This window comes from Oncorhynchus mykiss, chromosome 3 (genome assembly GCF_057628025.1).
Source record: "Oncorhynchus mykiss isolate SJ-2025 chromosome 3, ASM5762802v1, whole genome shotgun sequence".
In the NCBI taxonomy this organism is placed as follows: domain Eukaryota; kingdom Metazoa; phylum Chordata; class Actinopteri; order Salmoniformes; family Salmonidae; genus Oncorhynchus; species Oncorhynchus mykiss.
Window position 1 is genome coordinate 46,440,912 of NC_143024.1, and position 14,857 is coordinate 46,455,768.

The 14,857-nt window shown below is 40.7% G+C and overlaps 1 long non-coding RNA gene across 1 annotated transcript; it reads right to left on the bottom strand.

Moving 5' to 3' along the window:
* Positions 1 to 304: 304 nt before the first annotated feature.
* Positions 305 to 4,296, bottom strand: LOC149984565 (uncharacterized). The gene is made up of 3 exons (XR_016494908.1): positions 3,959 to 4,296; positions 647 to 706; positions 305 to 496 (listed from the first exon to the last, which is right to left on the bottom strand). It is a non-coding gene; the product is annotated as an uncharacterized LOC149984565 (long non-coding RNA).
* Between the last annotated feature and the right edge of the window lie 10,561 nt (positions 4,297 to 14,857).

Consider the following 14,857-nt stretch of genomic DNA (forward strand, 5'->3'; position numbering starts at 1 on the left):
CGTCCCCTCGCCCATACCCGGGCGCGAACCAGGGACCTTCTGCACACATCAACAGTCACCCTCGAAGCATCGTTACCCATCGCTCCACAAAAGCCGCGGCCCTTGCAGAGCAAGGGGAACTACTACTAGGTCTCAGAGCAAGTGACGTCACTGATTGAAACGCTATTTAGCGTTTCATATTTCACATCCGTTACACAGGCAAGGACAAATCTCCGACCCATTGGCCTGTTGATAGGCTAACAAGGTACTAATCTTGTTATCCATCTCAAGTGTCCAATAGCCCACTGACCTATAGAAAAAAATAAGCAGTTAATCAATGTCACACTCATGAAAACAATTATATACCAAAAATAGATGTACAAGTTATGTGCTCACCTGCTTGCCTGCTAGCACCTTAACTTCTTCCCTCAGGGCTCTGTTTTTTCCTGCTGGAGTCTTTGCATTTCTGTCCTGTCTTACTTCAGTGATTTGTTTTCTTGCCGGAGTCTTTGGATTTCTACCCCGAAAAATAAAACATTTGAAAAAGGTTTGAATATACCCCTGAAAAATTACAGTTTACTTTTTAATACAATGACATACTGTTCAAAACAGGACATAAGCATTGTCTCATCTGGGCTAAGTGAATGTTCTACTCTACTGTACATACCTCCATGGCTGTCATCCACATGCTGCTGTGGTGAATATGATGCTGGGGGTGTCCAGTGTCCTTTTTGAAAGACAGATGACATTAATAAAGGGGATTGTACCTTGTACCTGTACAAAAAACAGAATGCAACTTGCAAAACATACAGGAAGAAAACAACTTCCAACTTTGTTCGACAATTGAAGCTACACAAAGAACAGTAAGTCATGGCTAATATAGCCGACAGCTATATAATTTATAACTTTGCTAGCGTAGCATGTAGGCTAACATAATGTTAAATCAATGAGCCTCAGCACAGTCAGTCAGTGAGGGAACGTGATCATTGCACCCAAGATTAAGCTACAACTGGATAGGCAGTTGGTAGCCTAAATCCTGACTGATGTTACTGCTGTTCCTAAAACCATTGACATAAGTTAGCCTACTGTAACCACACACAGAGAGGGTGTGGGGATTGGTGTGTGTGTGTGCGTGTGTGTGTGTGTTAAAACTTCTTAGGGCTGCAATCGCGTTAACGGGATTATATGACAACAGCCAGTGAAAGTGCAGGGAGACAAATTCAAAACAACAGAAATATCATAATTAAAATTCCTCAAACATGCATGTATCTTTTACTGTTTTCAGGTAATATTGTTGTTAATCCCACCACAGTGTCCGATTTCAAATAGGCTTTACAGCGAAAGCACCACAAACGATTATGTTAGGTGACCACCAACTCACAGAAAAACCCAGCCATTTTTCCAGCCAAAGAGATGAGTCACAAAAAGCACAAATAGAGATAAAATTAACCTTTTTGGGATAGGGGGCAGCATTTTCACTTTTGGATGAATAGCGTGTCCAGAGTGAACTGCGTTCTACTCTGTCCCAGATGCTAATATATGCATATTATTATTAGTATTGGATAGAAAACACTCTGAAGTTTCTAAAACTGTTTGAATGATGTATGTGAGTAACAACAGAACTCATATGGCAGGCGAAAACCTGAGAAAAATCCAACCAGGAAGTGGGACATCTGAGGTTTGTAGTTTTTCAAAGCTTTGCCTACCGAGTACACGTTGAGATATGGATGAGGTTGCACTTCCTAGGGCTTCCACTAGATGTCAACTGTCTTTGAGGATGAGGATTCTACTATAAAGGAGGGGCTCCCGACAGAGTTACCTCACATTCCAGTGCTTTTTCTGAAGACAGCAATTCTCCGGCTGGAACATTATTGATTTTTTATGTCCAAAACATCCTAAAGATTGATTCCATACATCGTTTGACATGTTTCTAAAGGACTGCAACGGAACATTTCGAGTTTTTGTCTGGATGAAATGCTCGCGCCTCATGAAGATGGATTACTGGGCTGAACACGATAACAACAAGTGGCTATTTGGATATAAATTGTGGAAGTTTATGGAAGTAATCAGTCATGTATTGTCGAACTGGGATTCCTGGGAGTGCCTTCTGATGAAGATCTTCAAAGGTAGGTGAATATTTATGGTGTTGTTTTTAACTTTGTTGATTCCAAAATTACGGCTATTCCTCTGGCTGTTTTGGGTTCTTAGCACCATTCTCAGATTATGCTTTTTCCTTAAAGTTTTTTTTAAATCTGACACAGCGGTTGCATTAAGGAGAAGTCTATCTTTATTCTGTGAATAACACTAGTATCTTTTATCAATGTTTATTATGAGTATTTCTGCTAAAATCACCGGATGTTTTGGAATCAAAACATTACTGCACGTAAGGCGCCAATGTAAACTGAGATTCTGCTTTTTGTGACTCCTATCTTTGGCTGGAAAAATGGGTGTGTGTTTTTGTGACTTGGCTCTGACCTAACATAATTGTTTGTTGTGCTTTAGCTGTAAAGAATTTTTTTAATCGGACACAATGGGTAGATTAACAAGATGTTTATCTTTCATTTGCTGTATTGGACTTGTTAATGTGTGAAAGTAACATAATATTAAAAAATATTTTTGAATTTTCAGCCTTTTCAGCGGAATGTTGTCAAGGGCTAGAAAGTATTTTACACCATTTTAAAGATACACTTCTTGTTAATCTCACCACAGTGACTGATTTCAAAAAGGGTTTACAGCGAAAGCAAACCAACCGATTATGTTAGGTCAGAAAAACACAGCCATTTTTCCAGCCAAAGAGAGGAGTCACAAAAAGCAGAAATATAGATAAAATTAATCACTAACCTTTGATGATCTTCATCAGATGACACTCATAGGACTTCATGTCCTATGAGTGTATGTTTTGTTTGATAAAGTTCATATTTATATCAAAAAATCGGAGTTTACATTGGCGCGTACGTTCACTAGTTCCAAAAACATGCAGTGATTTTGCACAGCCGCATCAATTCAACAGAAATACTCATCATACATTTTTATGAAAATACAAGTTATACACATGGAATTATAGATATATCTCTCCTTAGTGCAACCGCTGTGTCAGATTTCAAAAAAACTTAACGGAAAAACCAAACCATGCAATAATCTGAGACGGCGCTCAGAAAATAAATACAATTATCCCCCGTGTTGGAGTTAACAGAAATCAGAAATCACATTATAAATATTCCCTTACCTTTGATGATCTTCATCAGAAGGCACTCCCAGGAATCCCAGTTTGACAATAAATGACTGATTTGTTTCATAACGTTCCATAAAGTCCATAATTTATGTCCAAATAGCCACTTGTTGTTCACGTGTTCAGCCCAGTAATCCATCTTCATGAGGCGCGAGCACTTCGTCCAGACAAAAACTCAAAAAGTTCCGTTACAGGTCGTAGAAACATGTCAAACGATGTATGGAATCAATCTTTAGGATGTTTTTAACATAAAGCATCAATAATGTTCCAACCGGAGAATTCCTATGTCTGAAGAAAAGCACTGGAACGAGAGCTAACTCTGTCGGGAGCGCACATCACGAGCCTGAGACACTCTGCGAGTCCACTGACTCAAACAGGACTCATGAGCCCCTCCTTTATAGTAGAATCCTCATTCAAGTTTCTAAAGACGGTTGACATTTAGTGGAAGCCGTAGGAAGTGCAACTTGACTCCATAGACACTGTGTATTCGGAAAAACTACAAACCTCAGATTTCCCACTTCCTGGTTAGATTTTTCTCAGATTTTCACCTGCAATATGAGTTCTGTTATACTCACAGACATCGTTCAAACAGTTTTAGAAACTTCAGAGTGTTTTCTATCCAATACTAATAATAATATACATATATTAGCATCTGTGACAGAGTAGGAGTCAGTTCACTCTGGGCATGCTATTCATCCAAAAGTGAAAATGCTGCCACCTATCCCAAAAAGGTTTAAAGGTCTTACTCACGTCGGCTACGGAGAGCATGATCACACAGTCGTCTGGAACAGCTGATGCTATCACTCATGCTTCAGTGTTTCTTGCCTATAAGTGAGCATAGAAGTCATTTAGCTCGTCTGGTAGGCTCGTGTCACTGGCAGCTCATGACTGTGCTTCCCTTTGTAGTTTGCAAGCCCTGCCACATCCGACAAGCATCGGATCCGGCGTAGTACGATTCAATCTTAGTCCTGTATTGACGCTTTGCCTGTTTGATGGTTTCTCGGGGGGCACAGTGGGATTTCTTAGAAGCTTCCAGGTTATAAGAAAGTCCCGCTCCTTGAAAGCGGCAGCTCTACCTTTTAGCTCAGTGCGGATGTTGCCTGTAATCCATGGCTTCTGGTTGGGGAATGTATGTACAGTCACTGTGGGAACAACGTGGGGTATGTATATATGTATTTTAGGCCCTATCCAGCATGTCGATAGTTCTTCATGACAAGAGAAATTATTTCTGGATCAAGAATTTGAAAAACATTATTCGGCACTTTTTCATGAACATGGCAAAAATCTTTTAGGCCCTATCTGGCATGCAGCTAGTTATTCATGACAGGAGAAATCGTTTCTGGGTTATGAATTTGAAACAGTGTTTTGAGCATTTTCATGAACATGGCCGAAAAAGGTAAAAAAAATTGCCCTATCCGGCATGCAGCTCATTCAGCATGACGGCTGACATTGTTTCTAGGTCACGAATTTGAAACATCTTTTTCAACACTTTTCATGAATATGATCGAAAATCTTTTTTTAGGCGATATCCGTCATGCAGCTAGTTCTTCATGACAGGACAAATAATTTCTGGTCAGGAATTTGAAACATATTATTCAACACTTTTTCATAGACATTGCCGAAAATCTTTTTTAGGCCCTATCAGGCATGCAGCTAGTTCAGCAGGACGGGAGACGAAGTTTATACAGTAATTAATTTGAACTATTTGTTTTAGCACTTTCATGAAATGGTCGAAAGTCTTTTTTTAGGCCCTATCAGGCATGCTGCTAGTTCTTCATGACGGGAGATACCGTTTCTGGGTCAAGAATTTTAAACATATTTTTCAGCATTTGTTCATGAAAATGTCCAAAAATAATTTTATTTTGCCCTATCCGGCATTCAGCTAGTTCCTCATGACAGGAGACAACGTTTCTATGGTAATGAATTATAAACATATGTTTTAGCGCTTCTTCATGAACATGGCCTTACATCTTTTTTTAGGCCCTATACGGCATGCAGCTACTTCGGCATGACGGGAGAAATAGTTTCTGGGTAATGAATTTGAAACACTGTTTTGACCACTTTTTCATCAACATGGCCGAAAATCTTTTTTATAGGCCCGATCCGGCATGCAGCTAGTTCAGCATGACGGGAGACACCATTTCTAGGTCACGAATTTGAAACATTTTTCAGCATTTGTGCATGAATGAACATGACCAAAAATATATTTTTAGGCCCTATCGGCATGCAGCTAGCTTCGCATGACAGGAGACAACGTTTCTAAAGTAATGAATTTGAAATATATGTTTTAGCACTTTTTCATGAACATGGCTAAAAATCTTTTTTTTGGCCCAATCCGGCATGCAGCTAGTTCTGCATGATGGGAGAAACCGTTTCTGAGTCACGAATTTGAAACATATTTTTCCGCATTGATTCATGAACATGGCCAAAAATCTTTATCTTGTCACAAATTTGCACGGTAGCTGCGGTGAGAGCGAGCGAGCGAGCTACGGTCATTTGGGCATCTCCTTGAACTCGGCATGGCCTAGAAACTAGATTGATCCCAGTTAATTCCCTTTCTGTGATTATTTAATCCTACACATTTTTTGACTTCAGCCCTATTTGATGGTAAAGTTCATACTTCCCCTTTAGGATATGAAGGGGACCATTCAAACTTTTCATGTTGATATCTGTAGAGGTACAGGTGACCCTGAACACGTGGCAAAGGGAATTTTGAAAATAGCCTGCACAGAAGCAGAGTTCTCGCATAACCTGTAAAAAACATTTTCTCCTTAGGGAGAAACTCGGATGTGTCAGACTACATGAACAAAGAAATAACTCTGTGGCTTATCTACCCAAACCTCCCCCCAATGAGCCCATCGATAACGGCGTGTCTCTGTGTGACCCAGAGGCCGAAATATGTCCAAAGCATCATTAAATTACTACTAGCCTGGCTTCATTCCGGGCCTACTATTTGCACGGTCGCTGCGGTGTGGTGCCATGAAAATAACGCCTCTTCAACCTCAGGAGGCTAAAGAAATTTGGCTTAACACCTAAAACCCTCACAAACATTTACAGATGCACAATTGAGAGCATCCTGTCAGGCTGTGTCACCTGTTATGGCAACTGCACCGCCCACAACCGCAAAGCTCTCAAGAGGGTGGTGCGGTCTGCCCAACATATTAATGGGGCAAACTTCCCACCCTCCTGAACACCTACAGCACCCGATGCCATAGGAAGGCCAAAAAGATCATCAAGGACATCAAACACTTGGAGCCACTGCCTGTTCACCCCGCTATCATCCAGAAGGTGAGGTCAGTACATCAAAGCTGGGACAGAGACTGAAAAACAGCTTCTATCTCAAGGCCATCAGACTGTTAAACAGCCATCACTAGCACATTAGGGGTGGCTGCCTATAGTCATAGATTAGGAATCACTGGCCACTTTTAGAAATGGATTACTAGCCACTTTAATAATGTTCAGTATCTAGCATTACTCATCTCATATATAAACCGTGTATTTTGGGTATATGTTGTGAAACTGTTAGATATCACTGCACAAGCATTTCGCTACACCCGCAATAACATATGCTAAGCACGTGTATGTGACCAATAAAATTTAATTTGATTTGAAAAAGGTGCAGCCGAAGTGCGCTGCTGATCCATCTTCTTCCTGGTAGAAAATATTGCCTCTTTTTTCATATGCGCAAATCAGAGATTTATGTGATCTCTTTATCTGATAGGTTTCTCTGTCAACACAGAGTTCAAAGGCAAACTCCCATGCGCTCTTAAAAGTGTAAACACACATTTAACACGAACTTCACACAAGGGAATGGAATGGTAAAAAAACGTATATATCTGACTCCCCACACTCAGTGCCCCAGTCAAATGATATAACTATTACACACTTTGACCATAGAAAATATTTTCTAGTAGGCCCGGCCCCGCCCTACAAAGGGAAAATGCAGAAACAACATAATTTTCTTTACAGCAAAATCAGACTTTACAGTATTTTTCTGTCTAGACAGACAGTAATTACATATGATATGATATTTTTGGATCAACTGGCTAAATACCACATGAATCTGATAATATACCTGGCAATTACAACATATCAAAGATTTTTTATCAAATTCGTTACTGCGTTTTGCCTTTGTAGGATTCCTTCACATATTCATCTCTGATCATCAGTCATTGATTTTCAACACCTGGCTCAAGGTGGAAGGTGTGTTTACTTGAATGTTGCACATCTTAGAATGCCTTCTTTATAACTTGCAGTATACATAAAATGGATAGTACACTGAGCGTACAAAACAGTGAATCCAGGTGAAAGCTATGATCCCTTATCATTCAATCAGTGTAGATGAAGGGGAGGAGACAGGTTAAAGAATGATTTTAAACCTTGAGACAATTGAGACATGGATTGTGTATGTGTGTCATTCAGAGGGTGAATGGGCAAGACAAAACATTTAAGTGTTTTTGAATGGGGTATGGTAGTAGTTGCCAAGTGCTCCTGTTTGAGTGTGTCAAGAACTGCAACACCGCTGGGTTTTTCACACTCAACAGTTTCCAGTGTGTATCAAGAATGGTCCACCACCCAAAGAACGTCCAGCCAACAGCAGGCCGGCCAGTGGTAAAAAAATGGGTCACCGATGAAAGAGGACAAAGGAGGCTGACACGAATTGTGCAGAGAAACAGACTGGCTACAGTTAGTCAACTGACAGGCCAGTACAACATTGGTGCCCGAAGACCTATAAAAGAATGCACAACTTGACGTACCTTGACACGAATGGGGTATGACAGCCGACAACCTTACAGAGTTACACTTTTTTCAGTAAAAAACAAGAAACTGCGGTTGCAGTGGGCTAAGGAAAGAAAACACTGGAGAATTGGAAAAACATTGCCTGGTCTGATGAATCATGGTACACTCAGCGGTACACTCAGTGTATAGTAGTTATGGTTTTGCTAACTGCTTTCCTAGTGATCTGACTTTAACGCATTCCCATGAGTGAGAGTGAGAAGGAATAGATTACAGTTTTGAACAAAAATGGAAATACAGTGTGAGAAATAAAGTGGTCTTGGAATCTAGTAAATACAAACCTATTTCTGGCTCGTTGGAGTGAAGGTTTTGGACTGATGGAGTTACCTGGGAGATCCATTTGACATCTCGATGAAAATTGCAGATGTGTTGGATGAGGTTCCGTCAGTGAGTATAACAAGTAGTGGGCTTATTTTTGTGTGTGTGTGTGTCCGAGGAGCAGAAGGTGTATGCTTTGCACCTGAAAAAGATTTTGGATTGTAATGTATTGTGTGTGGATCTGCGATGCAGTGTGCCTATCAAGCGGGTTATCTCTGGAGTGATGCTAGAAGTGAGTGCAAAGGATGTAACTGAAGAAGTAGATGCAGTGGTTGGTATTGTTTTTTGAAAAAGAGTCTCTCCCTTTGCACATTTATTTGGGAAATGTCCAACCCCATGCAGTGTGATAAATGTTAAATATTTGGACATGAGTCAAGTGTATGTAAACGGGAGGAGTATCGTATGCCAGTTGAAGCGAAATACTGCAATTGTGGTGGCGAACATGTGCCCGAATTCCTGAAGTGCCCTGTTAGAGTGAAAGAGACAGAGGTGGCGAGAGGACCACACCGCTCACGTTGCAAAATAAATGTACACATACATTTTATTCAATCATTTCATCTAAACTGCTCGCGTGCGTCAATGAGTGCCTGTGTAACCAGGCACCAAAATAGAACTGCAAGTCCCGCCAATCTCCTCATTGGTTTTTAGGAGTGTATACCCACATGGGTGATTGAAAGATGAACTGAGGTCCACACTCTAGCCTAGTTGGTGGTGGTAATGCACATTGAAGTTGCTTGCCAACTGACATAAAGTCCACAGAAGAAGACTACTACTGAAGGAGGAGAGATTACTAGTTTCCCCTTTTATCTGTGGATTAAATGTCGGAGTAGAGAACACACGATTTTTTGTGACTAAAAAGAGGTCAAAATTCTACAAAGATCCAGAAAATAAGGACCTTTTGCATTTCAGGTAAAATAACAACCCAATGTTTATATCCCAGGAGAAATTAGCGAGCAACTGCAAGCTAGCTAGCTAAATGTCCACAAATGTTTCATGTGTTTTTTGACCTGTCCCCAATTGAATATACTTGGTTCAGAGTTTGTTTCAATATTTCAACCTGCGTGTCTAGATTGCCTCTGGTGTGGATGTACAAAATCAACATGAGGACGCTTGCGTGTGCCCAGTCTAGACAGCATGTAACAGCTGTCCAGTGTCTCCTGTTCAGAGGCAGTGAGAAGAGTGGAAGAACAGACTAACGTTGAAGAAATCATGTTAGTTGGATTAGAGACACCAGTAAATGTTCCTTGCCAACAGGATCCTGAAATGTCACATGTTAAAAAGGTGGACTTTGTATCGCTTATTGCATTGGTTATGTAATACCCTTGTTAAAACCAAGTCTAGAGTTGATTTGTTATAATTAATTGGTATTAGGTTTAAAAGGTGATCGAATTGCTCCTGAATTGTAATGTCATTCATGTATTTCTTTTGAAGAAATATTTATTTAATGTACAAGTGAATAGGTTGGTTTACTTTTAAGTTGAAGTTTTGACCAATAAGGTAGCTTGTTAAACTGAGGCCAATGGGATAGTTGACCTGGTTAACAGGAGGCCTGGGAGAAAGAGACGTTGAAAAAAAAGGGAGAGACGTTGAAAGAGAGATGGAGAGACATTATCCGTGTTGGTGAAGAAAAACTATGAAAGAAGAAGATAAAAATTGAACAAAACCCATACCTATCGAGTTTTGAAGGGAAATACTGATTGGATTTTATAAGAGAGTATGATTATTTTTGTTAAGAAAGTCTTAGTAGAGACTGAAGCTACCATCTCATCGTGGAGGGATTTGACAGCTCGAGGTTAGAATAGCATCGTGTGAGACCTGTAGAGAATTGCTTGTGGAAGATTAACGAGTTCATGTTTCCATGGAATATCTGTTGCTGCTCAGTACTGTCTGCATTGATAGCTGTGCTTGCTGTGGATCTTGTGAGAACACCTGCACGGAACTGCTATACTTCGCTGAGGAAATAACTACGAGTAGTGAGTAACCACAATGGTGGGGTGCTTCAGAACTTTATGTGTGTCATCATTCTTTTGGAGCTCCAACGCGCTCCAACGCGTGCCAACGGGTTTAAACAAGCTTGCCAGTAATTTGGACATGGGCTGTGAAAAATCATTGGGGTTTATTATTTTCATTTCTTTTGATGTGGTACATTGAAAATGTGATAATATCCATCTTGAACTTCGTGTCTTTAGCCTTGGCGGAGTCATTTACTGTTTCAGTGTCATTTAAAACACATGGGAAAGCATATCTTATATAATAACAAAAATCTATAATAATTTTATCTGAAGTTAATAACCTAATAACCTATAGCGCATGACTCTCTTTACGCTGGAGCTTACTACATGGGTTGATCTTGCAACACATAAACATGGCGTATTGCCGTTTAGCTCAGCTCATTGGCTATCTACCCAGCTAGATTTCAAGACGACCAGTGGTCATTGGGTTAAAAGACAGTCAATCAACGAAACAGCGGGCAAATCATTGGTGCACCATGATGTCATTACTTGTTGTCTTCAAATCAGTTTCTTTCAGTCAATACGTCCCGCGAAATGGCCCATCAGGTTTGATTGTGTTACAAACAAACCAGTTGATTGCAGTGAAACCAAACATGACTGGAAAAGTCACGTTCTGTGTGGGTGATTTACCTGGAATGTGTCGTCAAAAATGGAATGAGACGGAATTCACTACACAAGTGGTTCTCAAAGTGTTTCGTGTTAGGCTATAAAAACTGATTTTATCAAACAAAAGATCATTCATTGTGTAACAATGAGCATTGGAATTGCAAACAGACGAATATCGTCAAAGGTAAACGATTTGTTTTAATGCAGTTTGTGATTATGTTACCCCTGTGCTGGTTAAAATTGATTTTATTTTATGGGCTCTATGCTCAGATAATCGCATTGTATTCTTTCGCAGTAAATCATTTTTTAAATCTGACAACGCAGTTGGATTAGCAAGATTCTAGGCTTTCGATACATGTGAGACACTTGTATTTTCATGAATGTTTAATATGACTATTTATGTAGCGAGCACCGTATGTTGTGGAATTTCAGCCCGCTAGCGGGTTCCGTGCGCAGAGAGGTTAATTTTCATAAGCATGCTTATGTGGGAAAGTTACTTGGGCCCAGAGAGGGGAGAGGTCGGGTTAGTCTTATCTGTGAATGTGTCTGTAACTATTCCTAAACCATGTGAAGGGATGGTGTGATTAATGGGGAACCAGTTAGGTTGGCTCCACAATGTCTGTGTGCCAGTCACTCCTCTCTGTAAGCTTGTCCAGGAGGGGTTGTATTTTTTATGGGAGTATCTAGAAATTGACAATTGATATATATCATTGGATGAGGTAATGTCTTGGTACTATGTTGTACCAAGAACGAGATAAGAGCTTCGGTTTAGGAGACCAAACTGAACGATAATTTATAGCTAATGCTATAAATTATGGGATACTCTTTTTTCTGGTAAAAGGTTCTTTGTGTAATGTTCCTAAGATCTGTTATTCGTCATGTGAGTTTTGATGGGTGTGTCTTGGCTATAAATGATACTAAGGACTGTTTTGTAAGCACTCTCAGAGAATTCATTTATAGATGCTGAATTGATCTGAGAGTCAGAGCTATGGTGAAGCTCATATAATTAAAGATGGACTTTATGATAACTCTGACTTGTGTGTGGTTTGCTCTCTCATGATTTGGTAATACAGGAAATTTCCACGACATTTGGCGCAGAGGATGGGATGTGAATCTTCACTTGGTGACCGTTCCTGACGATCTAGGTAAATAAATCGTGCACGAGGGATCCCTCAAACGTGGGATCTTAGGGAAACCACACTTCGGGAACAAAGCAGATGGACCAACCTTTGATCTGAGAGGAAGCGAGCCGAGTGGATACCACATCTCGAACAGAGTTTTTTTAAAGAAAAAGGTAAGCGAACCACACACAGATTGAAGTCAACTTTTTTAAATATGCCTCGGTTGCGTATACTCTGAGTGTGAATTCATTTGTAAGGAGGGCACCTCGGAGGCGTGAGCAGGGGCCGAGTCAGAGGAGAGTAATCTGAGAGTTTGTGGACTCAAAGATACTCTGCCACTGTCCGGTTGCGAGTGACCAAGAGCTGTCCTGACACTGAATTGATCACAGTGGGGATTGGTGCGGTCTGTGGGGGTGAGGGGCCAGGGGACTGTGTGTTTCTGTGTGAAACATGGTACTTGGTGAAGCCCTATTGGAAGAAGGACCTCATTCTGTGTGTCTGTGTGATTGTCTAAGTGACCCTCAGAGGTGGTGAATTCCAATTATTTTAAATGTGCTAGCCAGGTATGCCCTGGGTTACTCTGTGTGAGTATTTTGTTATGGGATCACTAGGTAATATTTGTTGGACCGTTCTGTGTGAGCGGGGTAGATTGACTCTGTGTGAGTACCATTCAAGTATGTTCTGATGTTCTGTGTGAACATCTGACCAATCCTGTGTGGGGGATCCTTAAAGTTCTGTGTGAGTACCTAAGATTTTCTTACGTTTTATATGGATTCTGTGAATTATTTTTAAATTATGATAAATTGTATGTGTGTATAATCAATTACTAGAGATTTGAAAAAGTAATGCTGAGAATATAATTAGATACAATTTAAACCACCCATTCGTAGACGTACGTAGGTTGAGTTGGTATCTTTAATGGAGAAATTAATAAAGATGAGGGTTTAAGCACTATTAAACTAGTCTACAAAATCTGGGAAATTGAGCTCTAGAAACTGATTAGAGTGTGTCCATTTTTGGTTATCTTACCCTAACGATGTAACTATAAAACGCATATTGATTGGGTACAACATTTGAAATAAAACTGCCCTTAAGGTCTGAAAATGTATTTTTTCTTCCCAATATGAGAGGAGTTGCGGGATTTAATGAATAAACTGTTTTCCATAAAGTTAGAGAGAATGCGAGGGAATCTCAACATAATTTATAATGTCGTACAAAGCCTAAGGTTTTCCATCGAACAAATTATCATTGCGTGATTAATTGCCGATAGTGAGGTGTCTTGATTTTACAATTACAGACAATTGTAAAGTGGGTTTATTTGCAAAGAATCTTAGTCATTTACATAGCGTTGGTGGTATAGTGGTGAGCTTAGCTGCCTTCCAAGCTGGAGTCCCGGGTTTGGTTTTTATTTATTTATTTTTTATTTCAAATTTATTTAACCAGGTAGGCTAGTTGAGAACAAGTTCTCATTTGCAACTGCGACCTGGCCAAGATAAAGCATAGCAGTGTGAACAGACAACACAGAGTTACACATGGAGTAAACAATTAACAAGTCAATAATACAGTAGAAAAAAGGAGAGTCTATATACATTGTGTGCAAAAGGCATGAGGAGGTAGGCGAATAATTACAATTTTGCAGATTAACACTGGAGTGATAAATGATCAGATGGTCATGTACAGGTAGAGATATTGGTGTGCAAAAGAGCAGAAAATAAAATAAATAAAAACAGAATGGGGATGAGGTAGGTAAAAATGGGTGGACTATTTACCGATAGACTATGTACAGCTGCAGCGATCGGTTAGCTGCTCAGATAGCAGATGTTTGAAGTTGGTGAGGGAGATAAAAGTCTCCAACTTCAGCGATTTTTGCAATTCGTTCCAGTCAAAGGCAGCAGAGAACTGGAACGAAAGGCGGCCAAATGAGGTGTTGGCTTTAGGGATGATCAGTGAGATACACCTGCTGGAGCGCGTGTTACGGGTGGGTGTTGCCATCGTGACCAGTGAACTGAGATAAGGCGGAGCTTTACCTAGCATGGACTTGTAGATGACCTGGAGCCAGTGGGTCTGGCGACGAATATGTAGCGAGGGCCAGCCGACTAGAGCATACAGGTCGCAGTGGTGGGTGGTGTAAGGTGCTTTAGTGACAAAACGGATGGCACTGTGATAAACTGCATCCAGTTTGCTGAGTAGAGTGTTGGAAGCAATTTTGTAGATGACATCGCCGAAGTCGAGGATCGGTAGGATAGTCAGTTTTACTAGGGTAAGTTTGGCGGCGTGAGTGAAGGAGGCTTTGTTGCGGAATAGAAAGCCGACTCTAGATTTGATTTTCGATTGGAGATGTTTGATATGAGTCTGGAAGGAGAGTTTACAGTCTAGCCAGACACCTAGGTACTTATAGATGTCCACATATTCAAGGTCGGAACCATCCAGGGTGGTGATGCTAGTCAGGCGTGCGGGTGCAGGCAGCGAGCGGTTGAAAAGCATGCATTTGGTTTTACTAGCGTTTAAGAGCAGTTGGAGGCCACAGAAGGAGTGTTGTATGGCATTGAAGCTCGTTTGGAGGTTAGATAGCACAGTGTCCAAGGACGGGCCGGAAGAATATAGAATGGTGTCGTCTGCGTAGAGGTGGATCAGGGAATCGCCCGCAGCAAGAGCAACATCATTGATATATACAGAGAAAAGAGTCGGCCCGAGAATTGAACCCTGTGGCACCCCCATAGAGACTGCCAGAGGACCGGACAGCATGCCCTCCGATTTGACACACTGTCTGCAAAGTAGTTGGTGAACCAGGCAAG